Genomic DNA, 20584 nt, shown 5'->3' with positions numbered 1-20584 from the left:
CTGCAATGTCATTGTCTTTAATATAATAGAGAAATAAACCTTGGATATTGTAATATTGAATATAGGAGATATTGTTGTGGAAAATTTTCAGTGATGTTGAATAAGTTAAATTTTATATGATTAAAGTTCAGATTAAATAATTAGATTGTATTATGTCTATAAAGAATTAGTTTTAAATTACCTGAATTTTACAATATACAAAAAAAAAAAAAAATCTCCAATTTTTTCTCATTTTAAATGCTTGACGTTTTGCACTGAAATGCTAATGTTATTAAAAATATATTGGTTATTTTATTGATTATAATATTAGTTCAATAAATTTCATGTTTTTAGTGATTTAAGATAATACTAGATTATCAATGTTTAAAAAATTATTTTCGCATTTCGTAGAAAATATAACAACCCAAAGTTATGAATTCCCTGTGAATGTTTTATTATTGAATAATTCCTCTATAAACAGAATCTCTAGTATGAAGGAAAATATAAATTTACATAATTATAGTATCAAGATATATAAACGCAAAGTAAATACGTAGGATATAGCAGGGCACGAAGTTTTGCCAAAAAAGCAAAATTTGATGATTACTCTTCTGACAGTTGACAAGATAATAAAAGAATGAAAGCTTTGTTTAAAAGTCAAGCATCTATTTCTATAATGACCAAATATTTTATGATCCTTGAAAATAAAGAATATGCATTCGTGTGAATCTAAGTAAAAAATGTTTTACTTTTTTTAAATTCAAATTTCCACTCATCATGAGCGAGCACTAAACAAATATTTCAATTTTGCTGCATATTTTGAATCTATTGTTTTCATACTTATTCTTGCCTTGACTGCGAAGGGCATAAATAGTTCGTAAACTCAGAATGCATGTAAAAATATCTTCTGGAAGGTGTTTGTATTTTCATCAGAATGTCTGAAATCGGTATTTATACAAAAATGAAAAGAACTGTCTAAAATTTGTGGCATAATTCCCGTTATCGATAAAAATTTGTGAATAAGAAAAAGAAAATGGCTGCTATTTGAAATTTCCAAGAATACAATTCAATGTGTTATGAAAAAAAAAGATTTTTTGTTAGTCAAGAACGGGTTTTGAGTTATATTTCAGACGACAAAAGGGAAAATATTCTTTTTAAAGTAGAATGTCAAGGCCATTTTTAGGATTCTAATAAAAAATATCGACATATGGTAAATAAGTAAGACATGACTGAATTTGACAGAAGGTTCTACCAAGTCATGCTGAAGAAATACAGCAAATCTAAAGCTTCGTATGTGATAGAAAATGATGTAAATATTTTAAATTTAAATGAAACTAGCTTATGTCCTTGGTTTGAACAAATATGGACGTCCCACGTAGTGTATTGTTTTATTTTGTTTGTTCTGCATCAACTAAAATTGGGAGAACCAGTCATGTTTTGATACTGCAGCGCAACAAAGATTTTTAGTAGATTTAAGACTCAACTTGTGTCATAAATATTATTTAAAACACAAGTACATTCCATTAATTTTTTTCATTACTTTTCATGATTCGTTTATAATGTTGAACTGAATATTTAAATGAAGATAAGGAGAATTTTAAGACGACAAACCATATCCATGCATTACTGAATTTGTTCATGTTAAGCGTAATCCCCCTTTAAACCGAGCTAGAAACATTTTTCTCGATTCTGTTTTTACTGCAAAATAGAGGTGAGTTTATACGAACTTATAAATGAAGCAATTAATGATTAAATAATAATAAAAAAAACTTCAAATAAAAATTGTTATTGCAAAATGGTTTATTGAAAGCTTTTAATTTTTTTCTTATTACTTTTGCTTTAAATATTGAGCATGCAAGATTTTGCTACCCAATTTCTAGTTGGCCGAATGCTTCTTGAAATCACGATCGTCATTTTAAGAAAAACATTTTTAAAGATTTGATTAGTAAAATCTAACGATGAAAGATAAGACTCATCTTATATGTTTTAATCCAATAATCAATCGACATAGCATACATCGAAATTGGTGTCGATGTATTTTTTAAAACAGATGGTAATTTGGGTTTTTTTTAAAAATAAATTTGACATGCTAAGATTCATTAGTAGAATAACATTGTTGATTGGCATTGATTTACCCGAATAAATCAATGCCAATTTCTTGGAAGACTGCTCACTATTAATGTCAAAAATGCCCTTTTCTCATTATTAAGTGCTTTTTCAAACACTCCTTGTTTATGTAATTAAAGAATATTTAGAATATAAAATAAAATTAATAGGTCTTAAAATATATAAGCCAACTATGCTTTTATTCAAACTTGTTGAATATTTCAATTACTAAATACTATCTTTTACCAATGTTTTATTTGTCTTATTGTGAAGTTATCTTTTTATTGTATCTAAGCTATGATAAGATTTTATAATTGTGAGTTTACTTATCTTTGATAATATAGTTTAATTACCCTACTCTGGTTTAATAAAAAAACATTTAAAACGGTGACTTTTTATGCAAAACAATTCTCTGCATTTATAAAGGAAAAATAAAGCTAGTGACCTGAAGCGAAAAATATTTACAGATCAAAACACAGAACTGCGATTGCAACTGTCTGTTTAACTTTACAGTCAATTCACTTACATTTTATTATTTATTTGTGGTAGTAGATTTTGGCTTTATTTCAAACATCTATAAGTTTAGTTAAAATAAACTTGTCAACCATTTTATGTACTGCATTACTAATTCAGTATTCGTTTTTAATTCTTTAAAATTAAAAAAAATAATGATTTAAAAAAACTTACTTGATTGTATATTATTTTCGAGATTATAAAGAATGCTTGCAATAAGTGGTTTCTATAATGAAGCGCCAGCTACTTCACTGAAATGTCTGAAGTCTATGCCTAGATCTAGCTTGAAAACTATCGAGAGCCTGTACGTTAAATTGACTGACTGCATTTTTTTTTCAGGGTTATGCTGGAAATCCAGTCGTTTCTTGATATTTTACCCACGTTATTTGAAGGCCGCTGTGGCCTAGAAACAGTTTTAGTTGTGTACTTGAAGTATTGCTGGTTATAGTAATAGTAACATCAAACATCCATCGCATGTGTGCACTAGAATTATGCAAATCTAGTCGTTAATCATACGTCTTTGCGTTCGTGCTATGTTTGTAAAGCGTGATAATAATTTAATAAATATCGTACCTTGCAATTTGACTCAAAATTGAGATTTTCCCTGTACCCCATGGTGTAATTTCGGATGTGGGAGGTAGGGTAAGGCTTACAAACCGAATTAAATGCCTTTAATTATCTGCATTATTAGAAGCTCCATCTATAACAAACATCTTGGGAATTGTAGCATTTACATCTCGATTTTCAGATTTTGCATCGAATTATTTGCATTTAAATAAGTTTTTAAATAAATTATTTTTATTTTAAAATTATTTATATGGCACGGAAGATTCTAATATACATTATCTTGTTAGGAATATAATATTTTTTGAAAATTCTTGATCAAAAAGCAGATAATTTATTTAAGTGCAAACTATACAGATGAAAAATATAAGTTCTTTATGTGAAAATTGTGATTTGTTTTCGAACTAATTGAAACGTATAGAGTAGTTTGTATCTATTAGTTACGTTTAGAAACGTTACTAGCATTGATGCATCGAAAACATCTACTTTTCCTTAATAATCAGACACAAACTTTTAGTTTTTCGGAGCTTGGGGTTCATTCGAAAAAGGCCACTTGAAAAATAAAAGTTTATTTCCATTTTCTGTTTCACTTGACATATTTTGATTTTATCTCCTTTTTTGAACAAATATTCTTACTTTTACGAAACGGATTTTATAGGTGCCGTGCCGACACATTAATTCAGACGTAAATATGAATAAAGTGAAAACGAAAAAGAAAGGTCGTCTGTGCTCTTATGTTCAGTATATCTCGGTTCATGGCGAAAAGAAAATTAGCTCAGCATATTTATGCGCATGTTAAACATCCGTTGAAATCCAAAATGTTTAGAAATAAGTTATGGTTTTTTCTCGGCGTATAAATAATCTTTATTAGTTGTTTTTTGCAATATTTAATATCTTAGTATTCTTTTATATATTTTTTTAAGTAAAAGGAAAGATTTATTTATATGTGAAGATGAAAATGCAGCGTTTTCAGTCAACTAAGACGTCTAAAGATTTGCAAAAGCTTGAGCAGGCAATCAAAATTTTAAACTTCGGCTCTAGATCACTGAAGAAAGATAGTGATTTCATTTCATTTTCAAAGATAACGATTCAATTTTTTTCCAAAATTTTCTCATGTTAATAAAAATACTATAGGGTATTCGTTATTTTAATCACGTTTTTTTACCTACTTTTTAAATTATTATGATAGAGGTATTAATGTTAAAACGAAACTGTCGGAATTTCTGAAATCTGAATCAAATTGAAAATATTGCAATTTCAGTTGGATTGATTTGCATAATGAGAGTTGTGTGACAGGGGAACTTTATAAGTTGAGAATTTAGGAACTAATTTTATGTTTTGAAAATCCTGGCTTCAAAATTTCGGGTGTTGAAATTCCAGGCTAATCAATCGGAATTCACGATTGATTTAAGACAACGAATATAGTTCTGTTATGGAAAATAAAAATATCGTATCCTAACAATTTTTTCAGTCATCCTAACTGATGTGTATTGTTATTCGTGCTGGTTTTAAGCAGCAATTCGAGATTGATTTGAGAAATGATTATAGAGCTCGGGCAAGGTATTAAAGCAAACAAACAAAAATACCAGATGAGCTTAAATGAACTTCGAAAATGCCGGTCTTGACAATCCAATAAACCCGGTATCTTCTTTTTTTAAAGGGAAAAAAAAATTAACATCGGGAATTTAAAATTCTTTATCTGAATTATCCGTCAGATTTAATCAAACGAACGGTGCGCTTTGTATAATGTATAAAGATATTTTCGGGTTTCTTTGTCTATTAAAAAAATTAATCCATTAACTTTATTTACAAAAATCTGTTCCTTTCTAAAAAGTAAATTAGTAATAACAAGTGAATATAAGACAATTAAGCGCTTGGTTTTCGTATTTTATTTTGGTTTTTCTGAGAACCGTTTTCATTTAATTAAGAGGCGGGCTTAAGTTGAATTAATTTCGCTATAGGGCGAGAAGTTATGATCTAAATTTGACATTTAACATTCGCGCCTACCTGAACTTTCTGCAATGTTTTATGGATGCAGCCCTTTACTAGACGAGGAAAACAATGACGAAATAAAAACAATGCGGTATTTCTATTAACCTGTGCCTGTTGTTGATGAAGAGCCAACAAGGTATTCCTACCATCATTAGTGCTGAAAGTTAACTTCTGAGAGATCAAGCGAAGAGAAAAACGCTTTGAAAGTATTTCCAGAAATCCCTTTAAAGCTTCTTTACTTATTGGGATAAATATAAATTTAATTTTACTTTTTAAACTGATGGTCTTATTTTGTTTAATAAGCACCCTCATTTGACCTTAAAAATGGCTATGCATTGCACTTACCGAAAAGAATTTTTAAGATACTATAGTTTTAAAATAGTATGAAAAATTTTAAATAAAATTTTAATGATAGCTAAAGCTTCATATCAGTCATAAATGATATAGTACATTAAGAAATTGAGGTTATTTTTTTGTAAAACATTTGTTTTCTGTTAAAATTTGTGTAAATATAAGAAGAGCGTAAAACAAATTTAAAGGATAAATATTTTGCATATTCTGGGAGGCTATTTTTATGTTTTTGGAGTTGATATTAGTACCATGACTGCAAAGTCCTGTTCATGAATTCTCTTCCTGTAAGACTTCGAAAACTATTTTTTTCTATAACTCATAACATAAAATGACTATTTGGTTTCTGGTTGCACTTGTAATAAATTTTCAGGATGTATGCGATTGAAGAGGTTTGACGGCATATATCCTGAAACATTTATCAAAATTTTATCAAAAGAGGTATAATAAAAAGCAGCAGAACCCATTGAAAAAACATTTGGGTATTTTAATATCGAGTACTAAGTTCAAGATACAAGAATCAAGTAGATTTACGTTCAAATAGCCAGAATAAATATTCGCATATAAAAAAAGAATTTGAGAAATAGAAGTTCCCGGGATTTTTACTGAAAAGGAAATCGATGAATCTTGTTTGTAAACCCATGAAGAAATTAGAATTATGCAAATATGTATGCCTGTATTGCCTATTTTTCAATGCCTTGACATACGATATAGAACTATATTCAGAATGAATGTTTCTTGATAAACGGGTCTGGAAAATATAGAGCCAGCTGAACAATGGGATGTTAAATTAAAAGACAACTGGAAACTACGCAAAGCTATGCACATGAACTGTTTGTTCTTCCGTTATTTAAATTAGCTTTAGCTGAGCATTATGGAACAATGTTGAGAGCACATTACGGAATAAATGTGTGGTAATAAATGGGTCTGGGAAAGGACGAGTCATTTGGATTTTTTATTGAAACGGCAATTGGGTGTCGTGATTACGAACGCATCACTCAAAACGGAAGAGTTATGCAAAAGGCATCCGTTTCGATCTTAAGTAACGGGCCCAGAGAAAGTGTTTGTGAGCAGCCTCTTTCTTGACCTTGACCATCAAGTAAGGGTGGCAAAAAGGAAAAAACCTGGCCTGTCGCCCGGAGATTTGACGCGTGCTTAGGACATTTCAAGACCGTGATTATGCAGGGTTGTGGTTTGAAATTACCCGTCTGCATTGATGCTTGTCGTCTTTTATTAGCATACCAATTCCGTAAAGTTGAGATATATCCGGATAGTGTTTTTTCTCACACTCTCTGCTTGTGGACGTCTGACATGTAGGCAGAACCTTTGTCCTTCGTTCCTTCTGTGCCATGTTTATTTTCATACCATTCTTGGAAATTCATTCGGTTAGTTTCTTTTGCGTTTGATTTTCCCTTTGTTACACATTTGGTCTTCGTAAAGGGCATTCTAATTTAATTCTTCTTTATTTTTATTTTTTATTTCTTATGCATCACAAATTACCGCTTTGCACTTGATTGTTAGATCGAACGAAACCGCCCAGTTTCCTATAGCTTTGAATGTGAATGTGAAAATAACTAAATTTCAATGGTTAAAAGTAATGTTATAATGAAACTAATGTATTGAAGTTGTGAAGGTATGATTCTAAGAGTACTCGGTTGTATTTTTTTTAAAATCTCGTACAGATTTGCTGCATATTTGTCTTTGAAGTAATTTATTATTCATAACTTTCCGTAAAGGTTTGTGAACCTGTTTATAATAAGTATTTAAAATAAAATTGAATTCGTTTTTAATTATCATTGATATATACATTTGAAATTTATGATTCGGTATTAATTGTGATGATTATTAAATGTAACAAATGATTAAAGAATTGTAATCCAAAATACAATAAGCAAGTTTAAAATATGCTGAAAGCTGATCATAAATTATGATTAAATATTAAGGAACACTGATATATTTCATATTTAAAAACATATCGTATGGTTGTAATATTATGAAGGGTTGTTAAAATTCGCTAAAAAAGATTGAAAGAATTACACAGCTAGTTTTCAAAAAAATGTCTTTCAAAATGAGTAATTTAACAAAATTAAATTATTCAGGCTTGACGTGTTGCTGTGTTGATTGTAGTTCAAATCGCCTACGAATAATATAATTTTTGCCAACTCGTTTGCGAAAAAATAACTGTTACAAAATTATGACCCTTATATTGAAAGATTAATCAGAGATATATTACAATAGGTCAAATTTCATCTTTAAAAACTGAATTTATAAAAATCATTTTAGCTGACTGCGGCAGAAAAAGTGACACTATGCCAGAAAGGGCTTTATTGTGAAATGCCGATTTTTTAAAAATATTTTTTTACGTCTGGTAAGAGTAAAAGTGAATCATTGGGGCGCCACTACTCTTTCTATCAACAGTTCGTGATCCCGATATCAGGTGATGCCATAAACCACCTTTAAATCACTCCTCGAGGTAATTTGAATACTTCTCTAGGTTGTCGGGCATCCTTCCAACTTGGCACACTGAGTTCAACAGGTGCGCAGTGCAGAAAGAATAGCAGGATATGTTTTTATTGTTATTTTTTTTTTTTTTCGAAACCAGAGGATTCTTTCGATGTCCCATCCATCTATGTTTGAAATCTGATTTTGAAATATTGGTTTCCTTATCACAGTGTTTTTGTTAAGAAATATTTCCTAAAATAAATAAGTAGAAAGAGGTTCCCATCTTTTCTTTGTTTAGTTTCATGGTCTAACCAATTTCATTCTGGTTCAGTGACATTTTATAGTGACAAGATTCGGATGTTGTTTGATACGGTATCTCTGCTAATTGACTAACCGGGTCCGAAATTTGATACAGATATACAGTTTGAGGATTTTATTCCTAGCTCGGAGTGCTATTGGATTGTGCTCATCTACAAGTTAGTTTCCTGACGTTATTTCAAAAACAGTTTTGGAGGTCTTGGAGAGGTCTAGAACATAGAGATAATCAAAATCTCATAGTTATCATTTTTTTTAGCCACTATAATGCTTTGTTTTTGTGTATTTCAAATACGAAAAATTAAAAGATTACTACCTACTGGATAGTTTTCGTTTTTAAATTTTTGATAAAATACTGAATAAATATGAATTAAAAAGCTAATAGTTTACTCACAGTGATTAAAGCTTTTAAATAATTCGACAGAATTATGAAACAATTAAAAATACAAATAATAAAACATTTGAAATAATTATAAAAACTTATGAAATAATTTTAAATTATTGTAAAAATCTCTAAATATTACTGTAATTTTTTGATTTTCTCAATATCAAAAGGTTTTATTAAAATTCCCAGGGGTATAATATTAATTTGTCTTTAATCGATAAAGCTGTTGATAAATCATTTATTTTGAACCAAGATTAGTTTTTCTTCGTAACGAGAATTTTTGAATAATGGACTATCAGTCCAGAATCAAAGTCAAATGCATGATTGTTACAACCGCTAAGGTCTTAATTGCATGTTCTTTAATCGGATTCTTCATAAAAATAATTCAGACATCAGTATGGTTCTAAGGGTTTTACTGTAATTTGCCAAGTAACGGTATTAAATTTCTTTTTAGTTATTGCAGAGATATGCTTCGTTTGGTTTCTTTTATTTTTAATACTTAGAATTCACAAACAATTTTATTCGAAAATTTTTAGTACGAATAGTTCAGAATTTTGATATTTAACAAAATATTTTTTTTAATCATAATTTAATATTTTTTAAAACTTTTTTTGATATTTACCAAAAAAGATCAAAATGCATGTGGGTTTTCAATAAGTACAATATATTTTTTTGTTGTTGCCGCCATTCCCATCTAGATGGCTGAGAAAAGTAAGACAAATGAACCCGCCTGACTCATGGTCGTTTGTCTGCGTGCAATCCTCGGGTATTTTCCTTGGATTCCAAATTGAGACGTTACAAATGACTCGCTGGATAACAACAATACGGCGCTGTTTCAACAACAAAAATTCTGAAAGATTTTGTGTTTTTAATGCGATGTTGATCTTTATGGAAACATGTCCCAAAACTACTATTATTTTCATCATTACTTCTGCATCTTTGGTTTTTATGTCTTTATTTGCCAAATATATCATTTTTGATGCTAGAAGCATTGCTCATTGTTAAAAGATTTTTTTTTTGTCTGACTTGGTATAAACAAAATTGTTTCTTTTGGTATAAACCTATATTAAAGAAATCCTAAATTATTTTCATCATTTGATGACTTATTTGGATTATAGCAACTGTCTGTTGTAATTAATATCTAGTTTCAGACTGCATTATTAATATAATGAAACGAAATAAAGAGAATTCCTGTCATTTCATTATCTTTTTTGAAAAAAAAATTGCACGTCAAAGCTACTGGTCAAAATTTTTGTTGTTTTTAAAATTAATTTTGAACTGAAATTTGAAAACTGTCCCTTGAAGTTATGAATCAAGAGCTTTCATCAAAAATGAATTTACTTCATATTTTTCATGATTGAAATGCTTAAACTATAATTATTTTTTGTTGCTTAAGCCCAAAGAAAGTTCTCATAAATAGATTCCTGTGCAATATTTGGTAGTTTTTAAAACTTTCATTATATCATTAAAATACATAATCCTTTAAATAAATATATAGACTTTTGGGTTCCTTGAAAAGCAGCAGGATATCTTGGAATTTCAGGTATCAAATATACTTAACACGTGATCGCAGAAAAAAAGATTAAATAATAAATTACGGAGAGTAATTATACTCTTTAGAACCCTCCTCCCTCTTAAAAAATAAATGGATACTTTATATTCGATCTGCATCTAAGAAAAATGTGTGGAGTTTATTATAATATGGTGGTTTATGACAAAAGAATTAAAAAAAAATATTTATCTTTTTGTAACAGGTAGTAAACATATACTTTATCCTTTTGAACAGACAGAAATGTTTGGTTAAGCGTTATTAAAAGGAGGAATGTTTTTGTGACTGATGATAGGCTCTTTGTAGTTTTATCTTTAGAAAAGTAATGGATCGCGTTTCGAATTGTTTCGTGACTCCTTAATAGCTATGCTTTTGTGTGTGGTAACTCTTTAACGGGAAGGGACGATTCTTCTCCGTCTGGGACTATCATTACTGTCTTAATGCGACGGGAGGAGAGATGCACAAAAAGGGTGAGTGTTCAAGACGCCAAAAGGGAATTTCGAGTATTCACGATGCGGAAGTTACGTTGTTCAGAAATGTGAAATAGTAGTGAAATATGCAAAGGGAATGGATGTTTGATCGACGCATATGATTTCTTATACAAATTGGGATCCAATTTATAATTTTATAAAAGTTTGAATATTTGTATATATCTCAAGGTAGGTACCCAAAATGGATGAATATTCGCTACTTTTACGGATGCGGAATTCAAGCATTTACAGTGCGGAAGTTAATTTGCTGTATTGTATACAGCGCGACTGCCTGAGTTGGCCAAAAATTGAAGGGCACGATCGATTGATGTATTTGATTACATTTACAAATTTAATTCAACTTATAATGAAAGCCTATTATCATTTTTTAAAGGCCTCCAATTTGATGTCCATTTTACTTTTTTGTATATGAAGAGTAGAGAAAGTATTGTAATCATGAAGAGTAGAAGAAGTATTGTAATCATCAAAATAATCGAAATTTAGATTATGACGAATCTCCATTTTTCAGACCTCTCATTAGTTCGACTAACATATTTTTGTCATTATGTCTGTCTGACTGTCTATGAACACGATGACTCAAAACCGCTTTGAGCTAGATGGATGAAATTTGGTATATGGTCTTTACACCAAAATTATAAATTTATGTCAAATATGAACGAAATTCATTCAGAAGAGGTATATTTGTCCAGCCTTCAGATTATAAGGTAACACTATAACTAGCAAACGAAAGGAGCTAGATGGATGAAATTGGGTAAGCACCTAAAATGTAGATTCTTGTAATTCTAAACCTAATTTTAATCGTATGCTTTATATTTAATTTTAAAACTAAGATTTTAAAGAATTCAATTTATACGTATGGAACAAACTGTTTAATTTTAAAATGTTTATCATTGAACAGTAATATCAGTTTTCAAATGATATCTGAAGAAAGCTTTTTAAAAAAGGCTTTGGTTAAAAGTGGACTTCTGGACTTTTTGTTTTTATTCTAATCGACCAAAATTTCAATAAATGTCATAGAAATTACATTTCTATCCTATTTAGCCTTGAAAAACTGATTTGTTTTAAAAATTGCAAAGCTATAAAACATTTGCCAATAACTTTAAGGATTAAAATTAAACAAAATTAAGGATAATATTACTTTTATAATTATTGTTTATTAATGCAAAGTGCGTTCGCACATATTTTTTTTTTCATCCGATTTCGTTGTTTGTTTTGAATATTTTTAAAGTACAAAATAAGTTTCTGCTTTAAAGAGGACAATTTATTTTATATATTCAATGTCAACTGTATCATCAATGCACTTATTTGACCCAGATATCGCATATACTTAGTTTGATTCAGCTAACTTGCAAATGTTTATCAAAATAATTTCAGTTGCCATAAACCAATTTTGTGAACCCTTTTCCTTTTCTTTTCAAAGTTTATAACCGGTTTATTATTTCACTGCTCTGATGCTAATTTAATTGAATTATGAAACTTTGAAGGGTAAATGCGTTTTGACAATAGAATGAACAATAGCTACTCAGATTAATTGAAAAATTAAGAACTGGCTTTATAAGGAAATATGAAATCCTTCATCTGTTTCATAAAATATGGGCTTCAATGGAATGACTAATTAAAGAACATTTGACGATGAATAAGAACTGGTATGAATTGAGCATCGTGATATGAATGAAATGATCACTTGTTAATTATCTTGCATTGTGTACTTCGCATAAATGGACAGCGCATCTGTTGAAAAGTTGTATCACGTTTGTTAGGTAAATATGTTTAAACCTCATTTTTTTTTAAATAATGAGATTTCTCTTCTCTTTGAGAGAATGAAAACAATTTTTAATGGTATTTCCCGAGGATAAGTGAACTTGACAGATGATACTTTCGTCCCTGACCGCTGCAAAGCAATATTATGCATTGCTCTTTTCGTTACTAAATCATGCTGAATCGAAGACATCGTTAAGTGTTTCGTCGGGCTGGATTTCAATGTATCTCGGGTTATTAGTGCCACGTTGAAATCAATAAAACTTGTTGATACGTGACATCTTTTCTGTAGACTTGTCGTCAAGTGAAAGTTGTGCCTACCTGCTGAAGGTCATGAATATCTAGAAGCAGCGCAAATTTAAGGAATATTATTAAGCTGTTGGCATCGCATGAATTTCTGAGCTCAAAAAAGTGTATTTTCAGCTTTTAAGCTATAAATCATTAACTTTTTTGGAGACCATGTAATTGCTAAAAAAAGTTGATTTAGTAATAATAATAATAATAATGTATATATATATAATATGAATAAATTCTTTACGATTTTATTCTTTTGGCTATATCATGAACCTTCTGCAAAAAGTTTAAAACTGATATTAATGAAGCAAATCATAATGAGTTTGGACGTTTTCTTTAATTTCACACATTGGATTATTAAAGAATTGGATCCTGTTGATAAAAATGTAAAATAAGGAAATATTATTTTTAAAAATACATAAAAGTCGATATTTATCCTTCACAAAAAATATTTTCTGTACAGTTTTAAGCATTTCAAACAGAATTTTTCAATAATTATGGATGCTCAATAATCAACATATAGATTACGACCATAGAAAAAATTTTATTTCTCATTTTAAAACTAAAAAGGTCAATTTTAATAATTTTTCTGTTTGTATAGTGTTTTATCAGAAAACTTAATATTTGCTGAGAATGACCTCATTCATGTTGATGTTCTCTATAATCGGAAAGAGGTTATTGCTTCTTGAAAATTGTTGAAGGTTTTATTTATTTACGGATTCTGCTAATTAATTATTTTTATTTTCTAAGTATGCAACTGAAATTATTTTGGAAAGTTTATAATTATGTAACAGGGCTTATTGTTGAAATTACTTTTTACAGAGATGATTGCTAAAAATAGTTTCAAATTTATCCGATGTGTTACTAATAACACTGCAATGACTTGCATCCAATAAAATTCGACGTTATTAAAGTGGCAGCTATACTTTGAAATTTGATCATAAAAATTTCAATATATAATCATAAGAATAGATATAATTTTCATATAAATGGATTTCTTCTCCGCTTTAGTTTTATACTGTGAGCAAAGGAAAGTACAAAATGGTTGCTTGCATGATATATATCTAATGCACCTCGACAATTTAATTTTTAAATTCATGGTGCATCTTGTACCAGAAGACGGTAATAATGACACAGCATTGCAAAAGATCATACATTTAATTAATCAGAACAGTTACGTTTGTCATGTGGCTGTAACGTCACACCTATATAACTTATTCATTAATAGCAGTGCGTAATTGTTTATATGTTTACTCTAGAGTAAGAATCATGCAAGTGTTTACATTCTTTAGATTATCTCTTTTAGTAAGGATACGAAATCCCGCATGATGGTCTAATAAGGAAGCACCATCTTGCTTAATGTTTGGCAAATTGCTGACTAAAATTAGTGACTGCAAGTATTTGGCAACCCTCTGAATTTTTTTCGGAAGTGACCGTTATTATAAACTATTATTATCAAAAAAAGATAAGTTCTCATGGTCGAGCTTTCCGTAATGAAGATGTTTGTTTCATTACTGCTAACGTGACGTCATCAACTAGAACCTCGACGAAATTTTTATTTACAAAAATCTGTGAATGAGTCAACCATAATAATCCGCTTCTAGAAAAGCTGTAAATCTAGCATAAATGTATCCCACTCGGTTCCCACCGAATTCCTTTTAACTGAAAAGCTAACATATTTCCCTTATCTCTCTGATTTCTTGCGAAAAATTTTTTGTTGATAAGCTGCTACCAGCTTCAGATAAAGAAGCAAAGGGCAGAAAGGAGTGGGAGGAGAGATTGAATTACTGACACTGTGTGAGATATGTTTTATGGAATACATCAATCGTGATGCTAATTTATCGGCAAGTGAAATGTTTGTTGATTTGAACTGGAGGAGGGCAAAACTTTTAAGTCATAATGAACAGAATTTTCTCGAATTGGTTTCTTTTCTGTGTATTGAACAATCGAAACTCTGTATCTCAAAAGATTTGCTATCTGTTTCATTGAAATTATTGCTTACGTTCCATTTAATTTTAGTAGTACTTTCATTTTTAAAAGTATGAATGAATTGGAAATATTTGATAATATTCCTTTTCAGATGATATAACTCAAAATGACGTAGTAAATCCTTTGTAAATTTTCTCGAAAAAATGCAAAGATCGTCTCAAACAGCGATACAGTTAGAGTAAATAATGCTATGAGTACAAATTTACCTTTTTGGTCTATTTTCTTTCTTACTTAAGAACAAAATTCGTTATCGAATATTTTGTATTCCTCCCTCTACTACAAGACAAGTGACTCTTCTTATCTTTCCGTTGCTTATCTTAAGTACGGTTTCTTTTGTTTTTATGCTTGTATAGATTTCATTAGTTTTTCGAAGTCTTTCTTTTGTATATTTAGAAATAATTACTTTTTTTTTGTTAGCAAATTATTAACATACGTCGACTGATCTTTATATTTTTAACCTTATCCATAAAACGTAACGCATAAATCTGTAATAATCTTTTCCAGAAAGCTTGGAAAATGCCGAATATCCTAATTATGAAAAAAGAAACAGTTCTTCATTTCCTCCATTTTATACCTTAATGTGCAACAAAAAGGCTTTTTTTCGTCAAATGAGGTTTAGGTGTAAATATAAGAATAGAATAATATATGAATGATTTTTATAAATGGAGTTAAATTTTTTCCACATTAACCTCTTTTTCCACGAGATTTCAGACTAATTTCGGATATCATTAGGGCGCCACTTATCTTGAGTAATTTTTTTGGTGCTGTTTTTTAAATTTTGATCCAACACATTCAAAAATCTGTGAATTGTCTATCAATGGATGGAAAATATCGAGCAGTAGTATCTACTTGAAACTATCCGAAATATTTAAAAGAAATAATTAAAATTTGTAGAATTATGTCGTTTAAACTTTTATTCAAAAATAACCTGAGTTTTGGTGTCAAGTCTCATTCCCTATTCAAGTACGAAGTCTTTATATAAGACTAAAACAGACTTTAAGAAAAAAATAAGAAGTCAAAGTTCATTTGAAAGGTCAAAGCTTAAATAAAACAATCCTAATTCTTTAGCGCGCTGTCTAAAAAATTATAGTCAAAACCCGGCTTAAAGAAATTGAGGTCGCTAAACGATGGAGACTTGACTAAGTCAAGGATTCCATATGTTTTATATGACATACAATGTGCCTCCATATGGTGGATGAAGTCATTTTTTATTCTCTTAATAGTTATTCATATGTAGTGAGAGTACTGAATATTTTTAAATACTTATAATTAAGATGTAACTACTGTTATTTAAAGAAAGCAAGGACTGAGAACAGTCGCTTGTCACCCTGATTTCTTAATGAATGGAATATCGTAGCATATACAGAATATGGGGATATATATTTCAATTGTTTTAAATAAAGATGCTTATTTTCATTTTATGTTTTAGGTATCTTAAGAAATATGATGGATTAAATTCAATTTTTTTAAATGTATTATCAGAGTAAACTTTCTAGAACTAAACGCTAATCTCCGTGATTTTCTAATTTAAGACATTCTCTAAGATTATTTTAAAATTCTAATAGTTTGAATCGTCGTTTTCGTCGTTTATGATTAGAATGGCATTCTAATATCACCTGCGTAATGGAAGTATTTTTTCATAATAGACCTAAGACTTCTTCGATCACTTTTTCGAACATACTTAATGTGGTAGTTGATTTTCCACATAAGATAATCTAGTGAAACTTATAGTAAACTTACTATCAAATTCTTTCTCGAGTTGAATGAACCGTAAAATCCCCAGACATAATTTACTATAACTTTCTCATTAAAATTTAAGATACTAGCGTCAAAAAAGGGTGATTCATAGGAAAAGCATGACATATCATTCGCTATCTGCCTATCAGTTTCACTTCCGTCTGCAAACTATTTACGAGGCATCCTTTAAAGAACGGAATATCTCCTTCCCATGAATGGGAGAAAAAGATTACGATGCAACTTGCTTATTCTTACGCAATAAGAGTAGAATTATAAATTTGCGATTCTTTCTAATCGGCTATTTCATTCATTCATAGATTGCCGGTTCGAAGAGACTACAGCTGCGCGACGCTGTATGGGCGATTTTAATTTGTTTCTAATGAGAGCAGAAGAGGGGTTTTTTCTTTTCAATTGGATAAAAAAGAATAAGTTGACCTCCTTAGATGAAAACTAACTCTCCTGTGTGTGCTTTATGACTGCAAGTGAAGTGAAGCGAGGTGAGATTTTCTTTTTCAACTATGTTCTTCACACTGTGGATCGGCTTGGGTTGTTCTTCAACGCAAGATTTTGATGTCTTTATTTTTGCCGTTTTTCTCTGGTCCGTTTGTATTTGTGTGTCACTGGGTTTCTTTTAATTACATTTTTAGAATATCATCTGTTAACATCAAGCTTTAACACGAGAACTTAGTAAGGAAGTGTTTAATGGATTGTTTTTGGATACATTTTCCGGGGTATATTTTTTAAGGTCTGGAAGTTTTAGACAGTGACTCTTTAACGCGCGGAAGTGCTTGCGTTAATTGTTTTTTGTTTTTTTTTATGTTACTGATGTGGTATGGAATGTCTTATTTTCTTTTTGATTGACGTTTAGATGTACATTTATGGATGCGTAATCGCGCATTTCCCTAATAGGGTTACTGCGAATTTTGCCTCAGTTCTTGCTGAGCAAGTACTATGTAGAGTACTTGCGCTGAAGTAATAATTTAACTGTTATTTTACGTAGAAGTGCTAATTTTTTTTCTGTTCTGTTTTTAAGTTAAATAGTTTGTTGATGGTCTTTTTTTTTTTTTTAAATCATTTACTTACAGATCAGTGGGCAATTATTTCTTAGTTTGAAAAGTCAAGTTTACCGTTAAAATTGCTATTTAAAATAAGTTCACTTCTAAACTTTCAATGCCAATTTAAAATTTCTTTTAGGATTTTCATTTATTTTCTTCCGATATCCAAAAGAAAAAATAATTAATTGCTTTTTCCTCCTTTTTGTAATGGGAGATATAAATTTCTAAACTTTTATTTCTTTTCATATTTTTTTTTATTTAATTGCGCATTTATATATACATAGTATAAACTTTTTATTTTTTATTACTTTATTTAATTGCGCATTTATATCATGTTCAAGAATCGGAAATACATAGATTTTTCGAAGTAGTTACCTTATATTGAAACATGACTCTATTTTTCATTTTTAAAGTTAATATTAAATGAAGTATTTTTTTTTTGTAATAAATCTTCATATTTTATCAATTATTCTGTACATACCATAACGTTACAGGATGCGAATTTTAATATTTGTGCATTTTCTGGTGATTTTCGAAATGATTATCCTGAATTGGATTGAAAATTGATAATTTGAATAATTTTGCTATTGATTTAAATCAAATCTTTTTTTAAAATCATTGTTAAAATGTACTTGTATAAATTAGTTATGAAGTACAAAGAGTACCAAATTATTTTTTGATTTATATTTTATTTTTTGATTTACTAGAATTTGAGATTTTGTGCATTATAGAGTCTTTTTTTATTCCTTCGAGATGAATTTTTCTCCTTGAGAATTCATTCCTTTATCTGGGAAACATGTTTATTAGCTCATTTACACTGCTCCAAATTTTCTTTTAATTTACATTTCTTAATTTTGATCCAAATTCATTCATTTTTGGTCTATGAACTGGAAAAAAAAATCATTTTTTAGAAGTGTGCCAAGTTTTGAAGGTATTCAATAAGTAATAGGGACGAATTTTGTAATTCAATTTTAAAATAATGAAAAGTGACGGAAAAAAGCTTTCATTTTTAATGCTTTATGTAGCGTCATTTTAATTAATTTTACATCTATTTCGAATCTTTTTAATTTTTAAAAAAAATTCCAGTATTATAAAAATGATTTTGATTTTTCAAGGCATAATTAAAATTTTCGATTAATCCGTATCTGAAAATAGTGTGTGTTCGGGGATGGGTGGGGTGGAGAGAACCTTTAAAAATTAATTAACGAAAGAAATTTGGAAGAAGCAAAGAGTTTCAAAAGTAAAACGATTAAAAATTTGAAAACATATCAAGAACAGCTGTTTCTTCTACTTTTGTTATCTTCCCATCTTTAAGAAATAATAATGAAAATAAAGTTATCGCTGAGAGTGGCAATTTTAGTAAGCACCGAAGCATATCTGACGAGCATCGTGTCTGTCAAAGATAAGCGTTTAATTCCGATAGATAAACATGTAAAATATTTAGTTATGCTGCTCAAAGGTTGGAGAAATTTCTTTTTCCTTGATAGGAGCTCTGCTAATGAGCTGTTTTGTCTATATTAGTTACTCTCATCTGTTTTAAATAGAGTAGAAATAGTAGTAGTTTAATATTCAGCAAGCCAGATCCACTTTTCAAAGCTCAAGGTCATGTCCTTGAACTTTTATGTTTCACTAACCATAGGCTTGTTAGCGGACAATTTAGGCTGGGTAATTTTATATAAAAAAGAATTTAATATTGTTTTGTCTCTAGATCTGTGACCGTCAATATTCGGGTGGATTTGACTGATCCAAATGCCTGAATATTGTATCACTAAAGTTCGCGTCAAAATATTTGATTTCTTTTTACCTTATTTTCCTAAATATTTATACTATACACATTACAATAAATAAAACTACAGATGAAGAGAAGAAAAGTGAGACCTTTTATTGCGTGCAGCTGCTAAAATTCGTTGTTTTCTTAATTTATATTTAAATGGCCTTGCAATAACTGAGCATCATTAAATACAGATTAGTGCATTTGATATCCGAGTCAGAGGAACTATGTTCTCTTTGCTTTTTTAGTTTTATTCTAGATTATTAGATAGTGTTGAAAGAGGATACAAATTTACATCTCGCAGTAGGCATTTGTGCATTTACGGTCACGAGTTCCTTTGAATTTCATTTCTTATTATTATTTGCTTGGATAATTAATTCCCATCAGCTTTTTTGCTACATTTTCATGTTCGTAACTCTGACATTGTATATCATTTTAAATGATACTGCTATGCTTATCTATATGTCTACCAGGAATAGATTTCAAAGGCAAATTAGGTATCTAAATAGCATAAGGTTAGTTTGTTAATGGAGTTTAATATAAAATTAATAATAATTATTAATAATAATAAATAATTATAAAATTAAATTAACTTTTGGGTTGATGTGTCACACGAAAAGGAAGCATAACGCATTAACTAAATCCGTTTTATCTGAATGAGCTAAACACTATACAGGATAAATGCAAAATTTATTACAGGATTAAATTTAAAGTAATTTTCTATGTTTGAGTTCATAACTATTTTTTGAACCATTTAATGTATTTACTTTTTCTGCAATGTTCAAAAGATATTTTTTCCCTAAATTTATAAAATGTTTGATTCCCCTTGAAGCATGTGATATTTTTATGTACCACCACTGACTTTCCTTGCGCAAGTAAAACAAATCAAGCACTTGTTTTACACGTTCTTCTTCTTTAGAATTGGTATTTTTACTAGGGTAATGCACCATAAATTGCCCTATACCAAACGTTTTCTTTGTGTACATTATTTAGCGCTATTACCAAGATGTGTTATTGCTTGAAATATGCCTCAATCCTTTACCCCCCGCTATGTGTAGACCTCCCGCATTGAACACGGGTGCTAATCACTCACCTGAGCTGTCCAAAGTCACCACGTGAAACACCTTAGCAGAAAGCAGTTCCAGCTTATCAGTTCACGCTCTGCACTGACGTGATACTGACCTAGAACGCTCTGTAAATTCTCGAAATGTTTCTGGGACTGTTATCTTGTCTAACTTGACGCGGTTTTCTTTCCGATAAAGATGGAAGATGTTTTGTTGAGAGAGACAGTAAAGC

The 20584-nt window shown here is 29.6% G+C and overlaps 2 protein-coding genes across 6 annotated transcripts in view; one reads left to right on the top strand and one right to left on the bottom strand.

Annotated features, from left to right (window-relative positions):
* Positions 1-20584, bottom strand: part of LOC129960003 (synapsin-like) — a 415673-nt gene that overhangs the window by 136112 nt on the left and 258977 nt on the right. The gene's annotated exons all lie outside the window — the stretch shown is intronic.
* LOC129960006 (tissue inhibitor of metalloproteinase-like) overlaps positions 1-20584 on the top strand; it is a 109189-nt gene that overhangs the window by 43260 nt on the left and 45345 nt on the right. The window contains exon 1 of one of the 3 annotated variants that reach the window (XM_056072994.1): positions 16820-16959. The exons of the other annotated variants lie outside the window; for them this stretch is intronic. The gene's annotated coding sequence lies outside the window, so the exon portion shown is untranslated. Of the gene's footprint in view, positions 1-16819; positions 16960-20584 lie in introns of those variants that run through there. 3 annotated transcript variants of the gene reach the window in all.

This window comes from Argiope bruennichi, chromosome X2 (genome assembly GCF_947563725.1).
Source record: "Argiope bruennichi chromosome X2, qqArgBrue1.1, whole genome shotgun sequence".
In the NCBI taxonomy this organism is placed as follows: Eukaryota; Metazoa; Arthropoda; class Arachnida; order Araneae; family Araneidae; genus Argiope; species Argiope bruennichi.
Note: the sequence above shows the minus strand (reverse complement) of the source record. Positions and strands in the feature narration are given on the sequence as shown.